General features: G+C 32.5%; 1 protein-coding gene across 3 annotated transcripts in view; it reads left to right on the top strand.

Annotated features, from left to right (window-relative positions):
- Positions 1 to 18,570, top strand: part of MCU (mitochondrial calcium uniporter) — a 311,390-nt gene that overhangs the window by 179,743 nt on the left and 113,077 nt on the right. The gene's annotated exons all lie outside the window — the stretch shown is intronic.

The following is an 18,570-nucleotide window of genomic DNA, read 5'->3' as shown; positions in this document are numbered from 1 at the left end:
AGAGTATTTATTCCCAGATGTTCAGTTAACAGGCATTTATGTATGTGCTTCCGTGGACGGTTTGTTTGTTGGTTTGTTTGTTTTCGAGTGAGTGTAGTCCGGAGCCATAAGTTTTCGAACACGTCTTTATGACTATTTTCAATTTACCAACAATTTAACTGTACGAGTTGCTCTGTTTGTATTTAGTGAAGAGTTTGTTTGTTTGCTTGGCTTTATGATGTAATATTTAGTAACTGATGCTGCACAGTGGGACTGAGGGTAAAAAAAAATTTAAAATGAAATCAAGATATAATTAAATTAAACTTAGCCTGGTATTAATGTAGGGTAAGCTACAAATTTGTCTTAATTTTAATTTTTTGGAAAAAGAGAGCCATGTCGGTTCAAGATAAGTTGCCCATAAATTCGACATGTATTCAGACGTTATTATTACTGGAGGAATTTTCCGCTATAATTTAAAAAACCAACACAGAACTGGTTACGTGATTAGTTTCTCGGACCTATAACTTTATCATGGTGGGATAAATTGACACATTTTAAAGACTCTGAGACAGATCACAGAACTAACCTTTTGGCATTTGATTACAAAATTATATAAAAATAATTTATTATTTTCAGATATCATGGTAAAATTCCTAGATTTGTGTAATTTTTTTTCACAATTTTCCCCACTGTATGCTGCTCTATGCTGGAGTAGGGGGTATATTTAGTTAGTGCCAGCGTGTGTAAAATAATAATTGAGAACATGAAGATGTTGAACAATATTTCAGTAGGATTTATGTCTGGTTTAATTAACTCGTATGTGACATACAGATTGTACAATGACATGACCTTGACTCACAATGACCCAAATCTCGTGTTATATATTTTTATGAAAATTCTACAGAGTATTGGAAACTTGATACTTGTTATTTTTTATTTTTATTTCAATCTATAAAGACAATATTAAATGATTGATTACAGACAAATTTGTATGTGACTAGTCAGGGGATATTTTGTCAATTGAAAAACGTCTGGTCTGTATGGAGAACAAAAGAAATTAAACTGATAGAAAACCTCATTGATTAAGTAGAAATTTATAACCTTGTCTAACCTAGTATATAGTCTAGGTTATTGGAAAAATAAATAAAATAAAAGAAATTCTTACTATTAAACTCTGCAAAGGAATTAAATGGATGATGAAACGGACGTCATAAAGAAACTGGAATTTTGTATAAAATTAACCAGGATTCGGTTAATAACTCTGTCTCAAAAGAGCCACGATACAAAATTAAATCATTCCATACAAAAAGCCACTGTTGGGGTTGGTTTGATAAATCTGTATAATAACTCCATGTTTTCAATTGATAAATCTGTATCAAAGAGCCTAGATTCGATAGATAAGTCTGTATTAAACGATTCGACAGATGTATCTAAAAAGCTTCGATTTGATCTGTATGAAAAGAGTCAAGATTTATATTTGTAAATCAAGATTTGAATTGAAAATATCTTATAAAAATATGTACAAAAAGAATGGCTCTTTTGAATGGAAAATATTCGATAAAAAGAAACATTATTCGGATTGATAAAAAAAAAACGTTTCTGTATAATATCATATTTTCGAGTTGTTATCTGTATAACGAAAGCTATGATTCAAACTGAAAATGTTCTATAAAAAAGACAGATTTCGAATTGAAAATATTCTACAGAATGAGCCACGATTCGGGTTGATAAGTCTGTATAAAAACCGGCAGGATAAGGCTGCATAAATAGAGCCATTATTCGGATTAATAAGTCTGTGTTAAAAGGTCCACGATTCGGGTTGATAAGTCAGTATAAAAAGGCGCAGGATTTGGGTTGATAAGTCTATATAAATAGAACCTCGATTTGGGATGATAAGTCCGCATTAAAAGAGCCTCGATTGGGGTTGATAAGTCTGTATAAAAATGGCTACGACTCGGGATGAAAAGTCGGCATAAAAAGGTCAACGATTCGGGTTGATAATTCAGTATAAAAAGAGGCAGAATTGATAAGTCCGCATCAAAAGAGCCTCGATTCGGGTTGAAAAGTCTTTATAAAAGGAGCCACGATTCGGATTGATTATTCTGTATAAAACGATAGAGTTGATAAGTCTATATAAATAGAGCATTGATTCGGGTTGATAAGTTTATAAGAATAGAGCCACTATTTGGGTTGATATGTCTGTGTAAAAAGAGCCAAGATTCGGGTTGATAAGTTCGCATTAAAATAACCTCGATTCGTGTTGATAAGATTGTATAAAAAATGCCACGATTCTGGTTGATAAGTCTATATAAAAATAGGCAGGATTCGGGTTAATAAGTCTGCATAAATAAAGCCACTATTCGGGTTCATACGTCTATATAAAACGATCCAGGATTCGGCTTGATAAGTCTGCATTAAAATAGAGAGGATTCGGCCTGATAAGTTTGCATTAAAAGTGCCACGATTCGGCATGATAAGTCTGTATGAAAAGGGCCAGCATTGGGCTTGATAAATCTATCTATTTATATATAGATAGATTTATAAGTTTGTGTTGATAAGTTTGTATAAAAAGGGCCACGATTCGGGTTGATAAGTCTGTATAAAAAGAGTCAGGCTTTGGGTCGATAAGTCTATATAAATAGAGCCTCGATTCGGGTTGATAAGTGCATTAAAAGAACCTCGATTCGGGTTGATAAGTCTATATAAAGGGAGCTACTATTTTGGTTGATAAGTCTGCATTAAAGGTGCCTTGATTTGGATTGATAATTCTGTATAAAAAGAGCCAGGACTCGGGTTGATAACCATGTCCGTCTGTCTGTCTGTCTATATGTTGAAATCAGTTTTCTGAAGACCAATTTTCTGGGGATCCAAATCCAAATAATTCTGACAGACATGCTTTCGAGAAGTTTCCTATTTAAATCAGCAAAATCGGTCCACAAATGGCTGAGATATGAGGAAAAAACCAGAACAACCTCGATTTTTGACCTGTTTTTGAGCTATATCTGGATTACTAAGTCATTAACATAGACAATATGGATATCTAATGATAGATATTTCGAAGACATTTGCAACGACGTATATAAGAAAAATATTTTTAAACCGAATTTTTTTTTTCACCAAAAAAAAAAAATTAAAAACAAAATTTTTTTTTTTAAATTTAAAAAATAAATTTAAAATTTAAAAAAAAAAACAAAAAATTTAAAAAAACAACTTTGGGAAAAAAATAAATTTTTAAAATTTGTATTTTGATAAAAATATTTAAAATTTGTATTTTGAAGGGTCAAAATCGGAAAAAATATTTTTAGCCCGAATTTTTTTGAAAACAAATTTTTTTTTTTTTAATTTAAAAAAAAAATTAACATTTAAAAAAAAAATTAAAATAAAAATTGGAAAAAAAAATTTTCAAAAAAATAAAAAAAACAAATTTGGAAAACCAAAATTTTTTTGTTTATTTAAAAATATTGTATTTTGAAGTATATTTTGGTGAAGGGTATATAAGATTCGCCACAACCGAATATAGCTCTTACTTACTTGTTTAACCAAATATTAGTTTCTGAAGCCAATAATTTAAATCATTTCAAGCGAAACTGTTTCAAACAGAAGTCAGTGCTGAAAGAACTAGTTCAAGCGATGCTATGGATTGAAAATATTCTATAAAAAGAGACAGAATTCGTATTGATAAATTTGGATAAAAAAATCCAAAAATTATAAAACATAAACGAAATAGTTGAAAATCTAAAATTTTTAGTTAAATTATTTAAAGAATACTAATTTACATAGTTTCAGACAAAATGTCTCTGCAATTAAACTTTTTTCTCGGTAAACCTTTAATAGTAGGGTATGATTCAATCTTCATCTCCAATTTTAACTTAAATCATTTTATTAACCTTTTTTCATTACTTCATTACTTTTTTCTCTTTAACCGCCTTAAGTGTTACATTTTTCACTTTTGACTTTTGTTTTTTTTTTTACACAATTTCGTTTATTTTGTCTTCTTTATTTGCACTTTTGTTTTTATTTTTATATTTTGCCTTTTAACTTTCGTTTGACATCAAGCTACAATTTGACTTTAACTGTTGTTTTGCTATTGTTTTTGTTGGCTTTAATATTATTGTCTTGAATAATTGTTGTTGTAACCCAGTTTAAAAGCAAAAAATAAATAAAAAAGAACCAGTAAGGGAATCGACCTCATCATCAACATCATACTCGTACTCAACAAAAATTTTGACATTTATAAATTTTATATTTTTCCTTTGCTCAGTTTTTTATTATTGTTTTTTTGCTGTTTTTTTATATTCGTACTAAAATATTTCTACATTCTCACTTTGTGGTAGAAGGTTTTTTCTCAAATAAAAGTGAAAACAATGTGTCAAATGTCAGAATAATTGTAATTGCAGTTGAAAGAAACATTAAACACTTGCTTACACTTACTATTACTGTGATTTAATAACTTTAAACAGCATTAAATAGAGAATTTGAAACTATTTAATAATGAAAATAACAAGTGTTTTTATGCACTAAACATTTGAACAACATTTGAAAGAGCAAGTGAAAAGTTTTGAAATCAAAGTCACCAGCAGAAACTGTAATAAATGTTATGACTTGACAGCTGGACACCATCAGCATACATGGCAAACTAGTGATAAGTATGCAAATATTGGGAACAATAATCGTCAAGGCAAAATAATATAGACTTTTGAAGGGATTTATTTAAGAGTTGAATTTGAAATATAAGGGGAGTTAAGCTTTCGGAATATTCCTCGTCAAATGTTGCATTCCATATAATCTTTAGTGTAATTTTCCTAGCAAAAGCATTAGATCAAATCTTCACTGCTTTAGAATACTGTATACATTACTTTTCCGACATACTCATTACACTCTGCATTACCTTTCATCGATGCTTTAACAACTTCCTCCAGAACATGAATTTCTATGTTAGGTAAATTCTCTGCGAGTTGTTAAGTTTTTCCTAATTAATTTGCCACATAAAAACAAAAGGTAGACAGACATATTATATATCAATGGTTAGGGGATTTTCTCTACTTTTTAAAAATATATATAACTTTTTATAATTAAAAAATTCATGGAATACTTTTTTGAAAAATATGACAAAAAAATGCTTTTTATTGAGTTTGGCAAAGATACAAATTTTTCAAATTGAAATTAAATTTGTATTTATGAATATTTTTTAATGAAATTTTACAGTTATATAGATTTTTCTATTGAAAATGAAAAAATAAAAACTAATTTTAAAATTTGTCATCAGGAATCTTGCAATTCTCCAAAAAGTGATGAAAAATCCCAAAAATTAGATTTTTTTAGATTTTTGGCTATAATATGCATACCAGGGGCGGGGTTATCGGAAACCTATACAAAATAATTAAGAACATATTGGACCATCTAAAATCGGTTACTATATTATGATATCGACCATGCGATTTTTGAATTTTGCCCTAAAGTTGAATTTTACATAAAAAATAGGCGTTTTTTTGGATGGACCTGGTCCTCTCGGTATCAACAATTTTCAAATTTGTTTTCATTTAAAAAATTTATTGTAAAGTAAGCATTTCAAAAAGTATAAAATTTTAAAACATCTTCTTCGACATTTTTTAGATAACTTTAAAAGAAAACAAGTGAGAGAGCTATATTAAATTTAAAAATTTTTTTTGTTTGTTAAATTTAAAAAAAAAAATTTTTTTGTTGAAAAAAAAATTCGTGTTAAATAATATTAGTTCCGACTTTGACCCATTGTAGGTCCAACTTACTATGGTCTTATATACGTCGTTGCAAAGGTCTTTGGAATATCCATATTGTCCATATTAATGACTTAGTAATCCAGATATAGGTCAAAAATCAAGGTTGTCCTGTTTTTTTCCTCATATCTCAGCCATTTTTGGACCGATTTTGCTGATTTTAAATAGGAAACTTCTCGAAAGCATGTCTGACAGAATTATTGAAGACTTAGATCCCGAAGATATCTGGGGTCTTCAGAAAATTTATTTCAACAGACAGACAGACAGACAGACGGACATTGCTTAATCGACTTCCCTCATTTTTTTCTATACCACTGTGCGCAGTCCTGTTGAAACAATTCAGCTCAAAAGAAATTACTAATCATCTACCTATAGTGCTCGCCATTGACGCTGATAGCCTTGCCGAAGTAATATGGACCAATGACACCGCCATCCCAAAATCCAAACAAAACTGTGACTTTTGCGGTGTGAATCGGACGCTCTTGGATGTCATGTACCAATTTCGACAATTTCGTTTGTGTGTTTATGTACCCATTCATCCAGAAATTTGACTCATTGCTGAAGATGATTTTTAGATGAAAATTAGAGTCAGTTTCCAACTTCTCCTGGGACCTTTCAACAAACACACGTCGTTGTCTATGATCGTTCACCTTCAGCTCCTGGGTCAGTTGAATTTTGTAGGCCCAAGTTACAACGCCAAATTCGCCAATTTGTGGTCCGCCAAACGGTCGAGTTCTTGTGAGCGAAGCGATAACGTATGTCTCGGATTCTCCTGCACACTCTGACGGACAGCGGTTTGAACCCAGCGGGGAAAAATGATAGGACTTCAGTTTTTAGGCCTTCTAAAGGAATAGTTTACTCAATCTAAAAGATATGATACTCATTCCACACTGCCTGCTCTTAGAAGCTGTTCAAGAAGCCCTATGAATCCCCTTCGAATTACAAGTGAGTAAATGAAAATAGTCTACATCAAAAAATAAAATAGTACTCTGCATCTCTTTGATTAACTCTCTTTGCAAATTTACAACAATAAATTGCTTGTTGGGTACCAGCCCATCATAAGTAGTTCTTCTCTCAGCCCTCTAACAGCAGCGAGTATGCAAGGCCTTGGCTCGCAATGGCACGCCGCACAGTGGTTTAGAAACTTTTTTTTTGGAAATAATTCGGTATCTCGGGAACTATTGGAGATATTATTACAAAATTTCACACGGTTAGAGCTGAGGTGTTTTTGAGTTGAATTACATTTGTTCAGCTTCCTAGGGGTAATACGGGCCAGTTTGTGCCCCCTCAAAGTTGGTCACCTCGGGTCTCAACATTTTTAAAAAAATCCCCAAAAATTCATTTATGATCCGAATGAGCTGAAATTTATCTCCTTCAGTTGAAGAGATATTTAGGTTTATTTTTTTTTTTTTTTAATTTTGCTCGATTTTTTTTTCAAAATATCAGCTATATTGGCAATAAAATTCTAAATAAAATAAAAAAACTTGGTAACAGTTATCTCGTCCGTGTGAAAAGTTACACGCATCCAAAGTTGGAACATGTAAAATGGGCCTAATTTTTTACGATTTTTCCTAAAAAAGTACCTATATTTTTTCTTTTGTAGAAACAAATTTTCTTTGGGACTATATACCATTTTTATATGTTCCGGAAAGAAAACTTAATGCAAAAGCATGTAAAGTAAATTGGGCTCACTTAAGCGGACACAGTATCCCCCAGACCTATCCAAACTTGGACAATTTCAAAATAAACCTAAATATCTCTTCACCTGAAGGAGATAACCTACACATGTAAGCGTATTTTTTGTAGATCTTCTCAAGGACTATTTATATTTTAAATTTCAGCTCATTCGGATCATAAATGAATTTTTGGGGATTTTTTTAAAAATTTTGAGACCCGAGGTGACCAACTTTGAGGGGGCACAAACTGGCCCGTATTACCCCTAGGAAGCTGAACAAATAATGCGCCGTGTAAAATTGAAGTGATTTTGCCATGAGGCTGGAAGTCCTTGTGTCTGCAAAATGAAACCAGAAGAAAAAACAAAATTTTCTTTTGAAGTTCACGTAAAGTAGTTTTTTATATATATAAAACAACACACGTGATATTTTAAAGTCCATTATTTAGGTTTTATGCAGCAGACCTTCAATTATGCTTTAATGTTCATAGTTTTTAATAGATGTTAATATGTAGACATTCTGTGAGGCATTACGCGGCAGGTCTCCTTACACGCCTATAACAGAAGACCTTCTAATATGACTTCTTAACTAGGCCTTCTCTCAGCCCTTTAACAGCAGCGAGTATGGAAGGCCTTGGCTCGCAACGACACGCCGTGTAAAATTGAAACGATTTTGCAATGCTGCTGGGTGTCCTTGTGTCTGCAAAATAAGGCATTTAACCGAATTTACCGAATTTTACAGTTGTGGCTACAAAATTTTAGAAGTGATAACAAAAGTTTGGTTGCTTCAACCGAATTTCTTCTTTATCCACTTATATTCTGTGACTAGAACCGAAAAATTCTATGTGTGCAACCGAATCATTCGATTGACAACGAATTGGGTTGCTATTGCAAATCTGTATTCTCTGTGTACAAATTATTGAGTCTTTATAAATGAGAAATTTTTAATAGTTGCTGTACACTGTAGACATACTTTTTGTAATTTCCATCCCTGATATGAACCATTTATTATAAGAATTTTTATTTATTTATTTCTTTAGGCTTAATTCGTTATTATCTGTGATTTTGGGCGACAAAATAAATTTATAATTTTTTTTATGTTTAGCAGAAATTGTCACCTTAATTTATCATCTTAAATAGAAATATTTTTGTTAGCATAAATTCATTAATCAAAATTGTAAAAAGTTTTTGTCATTGAATTAAATTTCGCATTCACGCTTTAAAACGGATAATAAAAATTTTGACAATTTGGCAAATAAACAGGGTGAACAATTTTGAAACACACACAAATTTTGAAAAAATTCAAAACCCAAATTTACAATTTATGGACTTAAATAACATGTAACTCTGGTATTCAGACCGAACGAAGTATCTGGGAATCATTCAGAACTAGAAACAGCAGTGGAATATAAACACATGGTAATCGCTAAATGACATGTTAATCGGGCCCATACTAATATTTTATTTATTTACTGTAACTCCCATTATCAAAAATAAAACCAAAATATAGTTTTGTCCAATAAGTTTACATTTTATTTAAAACGTATTTGTATTTATTGCATGATTTATTTATGGTCACTCTGTATACAATTTTTACCATATAATTTTATTGTTACACTAATATGAATTTTTTTTGTTAACAACAATCAAATAACAATTCAATGCAAGCACAACTAGTAATTCTATATATTTAATGGCAAAACTTAACGGAAGTGCGTTTAAACGCACACATTTACAAAACTTTTTCAAAAAATATTCAAACACGTGTCCATGTATTGGAATTCAATACATACACACAAACACACACATAAATACATAAATAAATCTAAAATTACAATAGAATTCGTGGTAGAATTCATTCATTCGTTTCCTCATTTACAGTTTATGAGTTTCAGTTCTGGTACTCGAACCTACCAAAGAGACTAAGAAAGAGAGGGAAAAAAAGCACCGGAAGTTGAATCATTCATATGTGAATGTTAACAACAATTCAAACTGAAAATTGAATTACATATAAGTACACAGTATTTTACTACATAAAAATTATGTTTGGTCATAAATAAATGAGTTTTTTTTCTCTTCTCAGAGTAAAAAATTTACCAAATAAATTTAGAGTTACATAAGTGTTCTTTTTTTTTTATTTTAAAATTATTTTCAGCAAAATGTTTTTAACATTGTTGCAGTTTAATGTCTGTCTTTAAAATTATATTTTTATTGTATATTATATGAATTTTTATGAAATAATGGATTGTTGGTTGTAGTTTCAACAAATGTTGGTGCTTTCAACAAATTTGTTGCATACTCAGAATTTTATATTTAAAAACTGAAATGATCGTAAAAGGCAAGAACATAATTTTTAGTTTTATATAGTTAATATATATTTTTTTTAGTATAAAATGATGCTTAAGTGGTAATATTTATGAGCTGTTATGAACGTATTTACGTTATGTGTACAATACTGCTACTACAAAGTTGTTGAGTTAAAATGATGGAGGGTATCACCGAATAGTAGTTTTAAATTTATATACTATGAAACTTCTCTGTTTTGTATAAGAAAATAATAATTTGGTTTTTATACACCCGTGGTATATACTCGATCTTCCTCCTCATCTTCTTCGGGATTCATGATCGCCTACATTGTTGTTTTCCCAGGATAACACCATTGTTTTATTGGCCGATTGTTTTTCATGGTGACTAAATGACTTCCCGCATTAAAAGGGCCTTGGATGTCATTGAACGCAGTTTTCGTATTAGTGTGCAATGACTCCAATGCCCTTGAAATGCGGGTCATGCAGTCACCATGAAAAACAATCGGCCAATATGACTTAAAAATTTTGGATTTACAGTAGATGGCGTATCTTTCGAACTTATATGTCATTTTGAAGAGTACATGTTTGTCATTTTTTCTCGGAAGTTTTGCTTTACTTCTTTAATTTGAAAAAAATACTGCTGAAGCAGACCTATTGCTAACCAAAACTTATGTTGAATGTGTTCCATCCGTTTCAACGTGCGAGTTCAGAAGTGCTGATTTGACACGGAAGACAAAGATCGCCCACGCCAGCCAAAAAAGTTTGAAGACTAAGAACTGGAGGCATTACTCCATGAAGATTGTCGTCAAACTAACCAAGGACTTCCACAACCATTGGGAGCTACTCAAGCAGCAATTTCAAAATGTTTTCCTTGAAAGACGATTTTGCATGTCCGAAATGATGCATGAACGCTATAAAAGAAAATCACTTTTGCACCGAATCATTACTTGCGATTAAAAGTGGATACATTACAATAACCCGGAGTGTAAGAGATCGTTCCTGAAGCCCGGCCAACCAGACGAATCGAAACCAAATCCAAATATCCTTGTCGCTAAGGTAATGCTCGGTATTTGGTGGAACCAAAGTGTCCTATATATTATGAGCTGCTTAAATCTTGCCAGACCTGGGATCTGGGAAGTTTTGCCTCACTCGCCTTATATTCAAGACCTTGCCCCATCCGAATTCTATTTGATTTGATCGATGCAAAACGCTCTCTCTATGATACGCTTCACTTTGGAACAGAGTATCCGATATTGGCTTGATTCGTTCTTGGCCTCAGAACATGAGCAGTTCTTTTGGCTTGGAATCCATTTAATATATTTGAAATTAATGCAACTTTGCCTATAATTTTTTGCTTATGGAACATTATTCCATGATGTGTAAAAGTGTTTAGTATCCTAATAAAGTTGATGGGAAATACCTGGTAATTCTCATACAATGCCTACAAACATCACTATGTCGACTTAGTCGTTCAAGCACCGATAGTATGGGTGGGATTAGTGGATAAAGAGACTTCGAACTATTCTCGAGAAAGTACCAGATACCACCACTTCCACTACGAACTTAAAAAAACGTGTAACTCTGACATTTTGACAATGCGAAGTATCTATGGTGTACTAGGTGGTGGATGACACTTGGTAAATCCACCTACTACAGGATTATGGAAAATATCCTGCAACCTTTTGCATTAATGACCACGTAACACGCCATTCTGTGTTATATTTCTTATAATATACTGACTGCCAGCTGACCTCTTGCTCCATCATTTGGTTCTGAGCTCGTCGGTCTGGTTTAGTATTGCAGAAGCCTGCAAGGTTTTAAATGCTGGTCATGTAACTATTTTGTGATGTATCACTAACCTCCCTGTGAATATTTCTAACTGCATACACTCTATGTGGGAATCATTCAAATCTCGAAACAGTCATGGAACCTAAACAATCAATGAAACCTAGAAATTCAAGTCCTACTAATGTTTAGTGCACTGGTTTGGTGAATGGAACTTGGTAAATTCACCTACCACTGCCACCTAACTGCATACACTCTATGTGGGAATCATTCAAATCTCGAAACAGTCATGGAACCTAAACAATCAATGAAACCTAGAAATTCAAGTCCTACTAATGTTTAGTGCACTGGTTTGGTGAATGGAACTTGGTAAATTCACCTACCACTGCCACCTTTAAGATACACTGACTTCCGACCGATCACATGGCCGAACAATTGGCTCTGAATTCGACATTCAGGATCAGTGTTGCAGAGGCATGTATGCCTGGAAATAGGACCATTTTGGGATGTCTCACTGACATCCCTTTGAATATTGACTATTGCACACCTATACCCTTCCTTGACAGACCATGTTCTGTATTAATCTTGGCAGATTAACTTCCATAATAGATACGTCCCCTTGAAATAACCCTTTCGAGATCTATACAAATGGATTTGCGGTTGGGATAGGTGGTGGCTTCTATATCCCCCGTTTTTGGAAGATATCAATTTCATACTGATGGATCAATGCAACATTATCGAAGCACAGTAATAGAGTGAAAATATTCAGATATATACCGACAATAAATCTGCTATTAAATCTATCTCTGCTCTACACAATTCCTAGATTGATTCATAAATACCGGGTGTCTCTTAATGAGATAACGAGACATTATGACCTGCAGATATTAGGGATGTCGGATCATGTTGACATTCCTGAGACTAACGTTGCGGACGAACTGACTAACTCCGGTTCTCGTCTACAAATCGTGTACCTGTATCGATCACGAACGGGTAACATTAAGGTACGCATCTCATTGGAATGACGTGTTCGAGATCTATATATAGATGGTTCCCAGTCTGTGGTTGGATTAGGTGATGACTTAAACATTAATCGTTTCCGTATTGTGGTTAGTTTCAGGCTGCCGGATATGTAACAACAGTCAACCTGCGTTGGTGTCTACACGACTTCTAGATTGGTTCAGGAATGACATGAATGAGACATTATAAACTGGAGGTATTACGGGTGTCGGGTCATGATGACATACCTTGTAATAACCCTGCAGTTCATTGCACTAGTTCCGCTACGTCGAATTCGTTGGCCACTAAGAACTACTACTAGTGAATTTTCAACCCACTCGCAACGTTATTGACTGGTGAATTTAACATGGGTATGTCATTGCAGGTGGCCGATTGGCACACTCTGCATAACACCTCACTATTAAATTCAATAGTGAAAATACTCCAGCATTTGAGAAAAAAAGAAAAAATAAATTTTTCTGAGAGCGGAATTGAACACATAACCTCTCGTTTTCTAGTCAAATGCTCTAACCACTAAACCACAGAGCTCTTATTTGTACTGCTCTCTAATTGTTATTAAGAATAACATGTGAGTCTACTCTCTATTTTTGCATTTTCTACATCATCACTGAGAATGAAAACACAAACGGCCACATTCAGCATTACATGTGGCCATCGAAGTGGTATATTTTAGAAGATTTTATTTTTCTTGAATTTATTTTCAAAAACTTAGGACAAATAGCTGACTATTGTTTATTACTGAATATGCTGGTGAAATGTAGTGCAAATGATAACCATTTAACTACCACTTTAGCAGCCACATCGAACTAGTTAGATGTACAAGTAGTAATATAGCTAGTGCAAGGTTTCCAATCGGCACTTTTCAAACTGGTGGGAACGTTGAGGACGAACTGACTTACGGATCACACGAAAGGGTAGCATAATGGGGGATATATCCTATATAGATGGATCCAAGTTTACATTTGGAGTGGGTATAGGATTGGGAATATTTCTCGCTTTCGGAAGGGTGTTAATCACGCTGCAGGATATGTTGCGCCAGAATATCATGATGTCATACCTGACAATGACTGGGACTACTCAGTTTGGGTTTAACATCGAGTTTTATATGGCACTTATATGACTTTCGTTAGAGCACCATTTGAAGGGTACCTAGGGGAGAAGAATGAGTCTATCTTATAATGATTTCTAAAGAATTTGTCATGTAAGTGGAACAAATTTTTCTTTGCCTTGGATTGTCGCAATATTATAGGACTGCGCCATTGGGCAGTCCGTTTTTGCACAGCCTGTCGGATGTATGAGGGTGGATGTTCGAAAGATGGATTTCGGCGATTCGGGTTGGTTTGGCAGTGAACCACACACGCTCATGCAAAGATCTTGTTGGCGGATCCAAAACATGATATTTTTGTGGTAGCACAAGGGGATCAGGTTATGAACCCAAGTGTGCCGACTATCACTGTGTTCCGATCATAACATAATCACACATTTAATTTGATTTATATATGTATTTGTTTAGAACAGTGGTTGACACTGATAGCCACCAGGGCCCGAACAAAATCGATTATTTACATGTAAACAACGAAGTTCACAAAAATTATCAAATAAGAAACAGAAATTACAATAGATAATTCTACAGTTCTATACAAGGGAAAGAAAGGGCATAACATACTAGAATATACGGAAAGTGCGAAAAGTTACCAAAGTACCATTTCTATTATGTTTCTTCCACTTAGCGGTAGAATTTCTAAAAGAACCAAACATCTGTCAGCTGATTTTTGGATTAGATGAAGATATGTTTTAAATTATAACTATCTATCTTTATTGTTTGTTTGATATTAAGTACCAATTTTAAATTTTTTTACCCCCTAAACATTAGAATTTACAAAAGCTTCCACTTATATCTACACATATTCAAATAATAATCCAACATTCAAATAGTTTAGAAGTTTAAAACTTTTTTTAAAGTACTTTCTTATTGTAGCTCATCTCATAATTAACTTTTATCCATCTTAATTTCATTTAAGATGTCACTTTTAAAATTCTTCGGTTTAATTAAAAATAGTTTTAAATCAAAATTCTTTAAACCCAACATTTCAAAAAAAAAAAACACAAATTCGGTTGGTCAGTAGTTAGTATTTAAAGAAGTACTCATTCGTACATTCATGTATGTTTGTATTTACCAATGTTTCTCTTTTGTGTCCATAAACTTTACGGTTCAGTGAAGTTCCACTCTCACACACAGAATCACTTCAAACATATATTTTTTTTTTGTTGGACGTATGGCTCGTGCTACTTGTATTGGGCTTTGGAGTATAAAAAAGAATTTAGGGTTTCTTTTTTCCCCATTTCTCTATATATTTTTTTACTACCAACATATTTTTTTTACCCACAATTAATTCTTTCTCAGTGCTTGGTTTCTTGTTTGTGGTTTATTGCTTTGAATGGGGGGGAGTAGACTAGAAAGGAGCTGTAGTAGAGAAGCACCAGGCTTTAAAGGTTTAATGTTTTCTTCTATTAACATTTGCTGTTTGAATCTTGTAGGTTAAAGTAGGGTTTTTTTGGGCAGACGTTTTTCTTTTTGGTTGATGTTGATGATTCTAGTATTTGGCCAATATTTTTGTACCTTGTTGAGTTAGAGTGGAATTCATTCATTCACTCACTGCCTTAGTTATATAGTCTTTTGTTTATGACCATCATGATGTTTTTTTTTTTTGTATGTTTTTGACGGTTTGGTTTTTCTTTTCATATCAATAATTTATGGTTGTACATTTGTAATTCTTTTGTTTGTTATTTAGGGATTGTATGTCTGAGTTCATCATTTTGGTGAATTTCATTTTAATGTATAGAAATTTGCAGTCAGACATTTTCATTATAATTTTAATCATAATTAAAGCTTGCTGTAATTTGAATTACGGGGTATTTTACGTGTCAGGCATAGATTATTCTTTAAACATTATAATGAATGGAGGTTTGTAAAAAAAACTTTAATTTCTTTTGATTCGATATAGAAATATCAATTTATAAGGTATATTTCAAGCAAGTCAAGCTGCATCCATCTACATCAGTGGTCGGCACTCATAGCAACCAGGAGCAGAACAGTATCGCTTATTTTCTGAATGCCAATGAAGTTCCTAAAAATTATCAAATAGCTGGTCAGATTACGAGAGATAGTGAATGTGAATATCATGATATTATGATTCACATTCCATGTTCTCTTTATGCTAACCACAGATTTTAATATTCACTGAGCGAAAAGAGCCAGCGAAATCAATGTAACTCTTACTATAAGCGAAAAAACCTATGTGTGTGAAGATAAATTTAAATTTATTTAGCACAGACATAAACCACATATTTTAGCTCAGCCCATTTTGCAGTTAACAGAGCACTGTTAATCACTTAACAGTCATAATACTTGAATTATAATAAACAAATTTATACCTACAATATCTGAAATAATTGCAGAATAAGAAAAAAATGGAAAAAATTAAAAAAAAACCATCCATCTGAAATAATAGATGGATATTTGAACCCATCGTAATATCAGCATTCCAATAAATTTGAGTTTTTTGAAAAAATAAATCTGGAGAGGTTTTTGGCCATTATGGAAATTAGGAAAAGGGCTCGGATATGACACTATATAGAAATGGTAGTCCTAGGGTCACTTAATGGAACTGTTGTAGTGGGATATCTGAAATAATTTTGGGATTCCAATAAATTTGAGTTTTGTGAAAAAAGAAAACTGGAGAGGATTTTTGGCCATTATGGAAATTGGGAAAAGGGCCTAAATTTATTGGAATCCCAAAATTATTTCAGATATCCCACTACCACAGTTCCATTCAGTGACCCTAGGACTACCATTTCTATATAGTGTCATATCCGAGCCCTTTTCCTAATTTCCATAATGGCCAAAAATCCTCTCCAGATTTATTTTTTCACAAAACTCAAATTTATTGGAATCCTGATATTACGATGGGTTCAAATATGCATCTATTATTTCAGATGGATATTTTTTTTTAATTTTTTCCATTTTTTTTCTTATTCTGAAATTATTTCAGATATTGTAGGTATAAATTTGTTTATTATAATTCAAGTATTATGACTGTTAAATGATTAACAGTGCTCTGTTAACTGCAAAATGGGCTGAGCTAAAATATGTGGTTTATGTCTGTGCCAAAAAAATGTAAATTTATCTTCACACACATAAAAAACCTTCCACTTTTCTGAACAGCAGCAACCACAGTAAAACATTCTAAATTTATTCAATATTCATATTTAGCTGTATGCAAACACCTTCCTCCACCACCTTTTTTATATTATTATTTTATTTCATGCAACCTTTTTTTTGAATTTTCATTTAACGCTTAAAGCCTGCATACACCAACAAATCAGTCAGCCAACCAACCAACCAACCAAACAACGGATCAGTCAGTCAGTCATTCAGCATGTTTAAAATAATTTTCATGTTCAACTAAATAAATTTCAAATCAAATAAAATCATCAATTTTGATTTTGATTTTCATCTCGTTACTGTAGCAAGAAATTGCATGCTTTTCAAATTTTATGATTTGCGTTACAAACATTTATACTAGACATTTAAAAAATTTATAATACTGTTATAGGTGGTGTGGTGGTAGCTAAAATTTAAATGATTGGAAAAACAAACAGCAAACTGATTTCCAAATTTAATTCAATAACTATTAATAGAACATGAATAGTGAAAATTTTGATTATGAATTGCAAAAGAGTAAATAGAAATTGGTATAAAATGAAAATTCTTTTATTATATTTAAATGCTTGAAAGTAACCAGAGGGAAGGGGGTAGCCAAGAGATCTAGGGCTAGTAGTTTATATGAAAGTCACATTTTACTTTTACATAGCGATGACCTGGGAAGCCTTAAATTGACACCTTTTAGACACTCTGTGACTAGTCCCTGAACCCAAATGAACTTGTTTTACAATGTATATACATATATATTTCCCCATAGTTCCTAGATGGAGCTTAGGGCCTTAACAAAATTATTCCACTCCGATCTTTCCATAGCCGAAGAGCCATGCATTATATTTATACAAGTTACAAAGCTGTACAAAGTTTTCCTAAATTATCTGCGAGTTGTTAAGTTTTCCCTAATTAATTTGCCACGTAAAAAACATAAGGTAGACATGTTATATATCAATGGGCATGAGGGCGTAGCCAAGGAGTATTCGAGTTTACGTTATATATTCCATATATTAAGTAATGGGCCCTACAAATGCTCCAGGGGCTCAAAGTAGGGTACCTTCGACATGAAAAATTTTTAAACACGTGCCATTTTTTGTTTCCTATCCGATTTCAAAGAATTTTACATTTTTGGAAAGCGGATAGTTCTTGAAAAAACATGCTTGCGTGTGCTATTTATCTCTTATAATTTCCGAGTTATAGGCATTTAAAAATTGAAATTTGCGAATTGTTAGTGACAATCCCACAATTCCCAAAAAACTTTTCAAAAATCCCAAAATTGGGATTTTTTGGATTTTTGGACTGTTGAAGGCACCAAGTCCGGGGATATGAAATCCCTTTGCTCAGTATTGAAGATTATATTGGGACATACAAAACAGGTCTTAATTTTTTGAAAGCAGCTATGCGATTAGAGAACATGTTGTCTAAATTTGAAATTTACATAAAAACAAGTAAGAAAGTATGGTCATTCAAGCCCGACCATATAATACCCTACACCAAGTAAATGAGCAAAAACATTTTTCTTTTAAAATATCAATAATTTATATTCGTGAGTGATTTTCGGAAGTGGGCCTTATATGGGAGCTATGACCAATTATGGACCGATCACCATAAAATTAGGTCGTGTGATTTATGTCCATATGAAAGTTATTTATGTTGAATTTTGTGTATATACCAACATTTTTAAGTGATTTAAGCACGTTAAAGTGATTTTCGGAAGCGGGTCTATATGGGAGCTATGACTAATTATGGACCGATTGTAACAAAATTTGGTGACATGAATTTTGTATATATAAAACTTATTTGGAGCGAATTTTGTGTAGATACATAGATAAATTAAAC

The sequence above is a fragment of the Calliphora vicina genome, chromosome 3 (genome assembly GCF_958450345.1).
Source record: "Calliphora vicina chromosome 3, idCalVici1.1, whole genome shotgun sequence".
Lineage (NCBI taxonomy): Eukaryota > Metazoa > Arthropoda > Insecta > Diptera > Calliphoridae > Calliphora > Calliphora vicina.
Note: the sequence above shows the minus strand (reverse complement) of the source record. Positions and strands in the feature narration are given on the sequence as shown.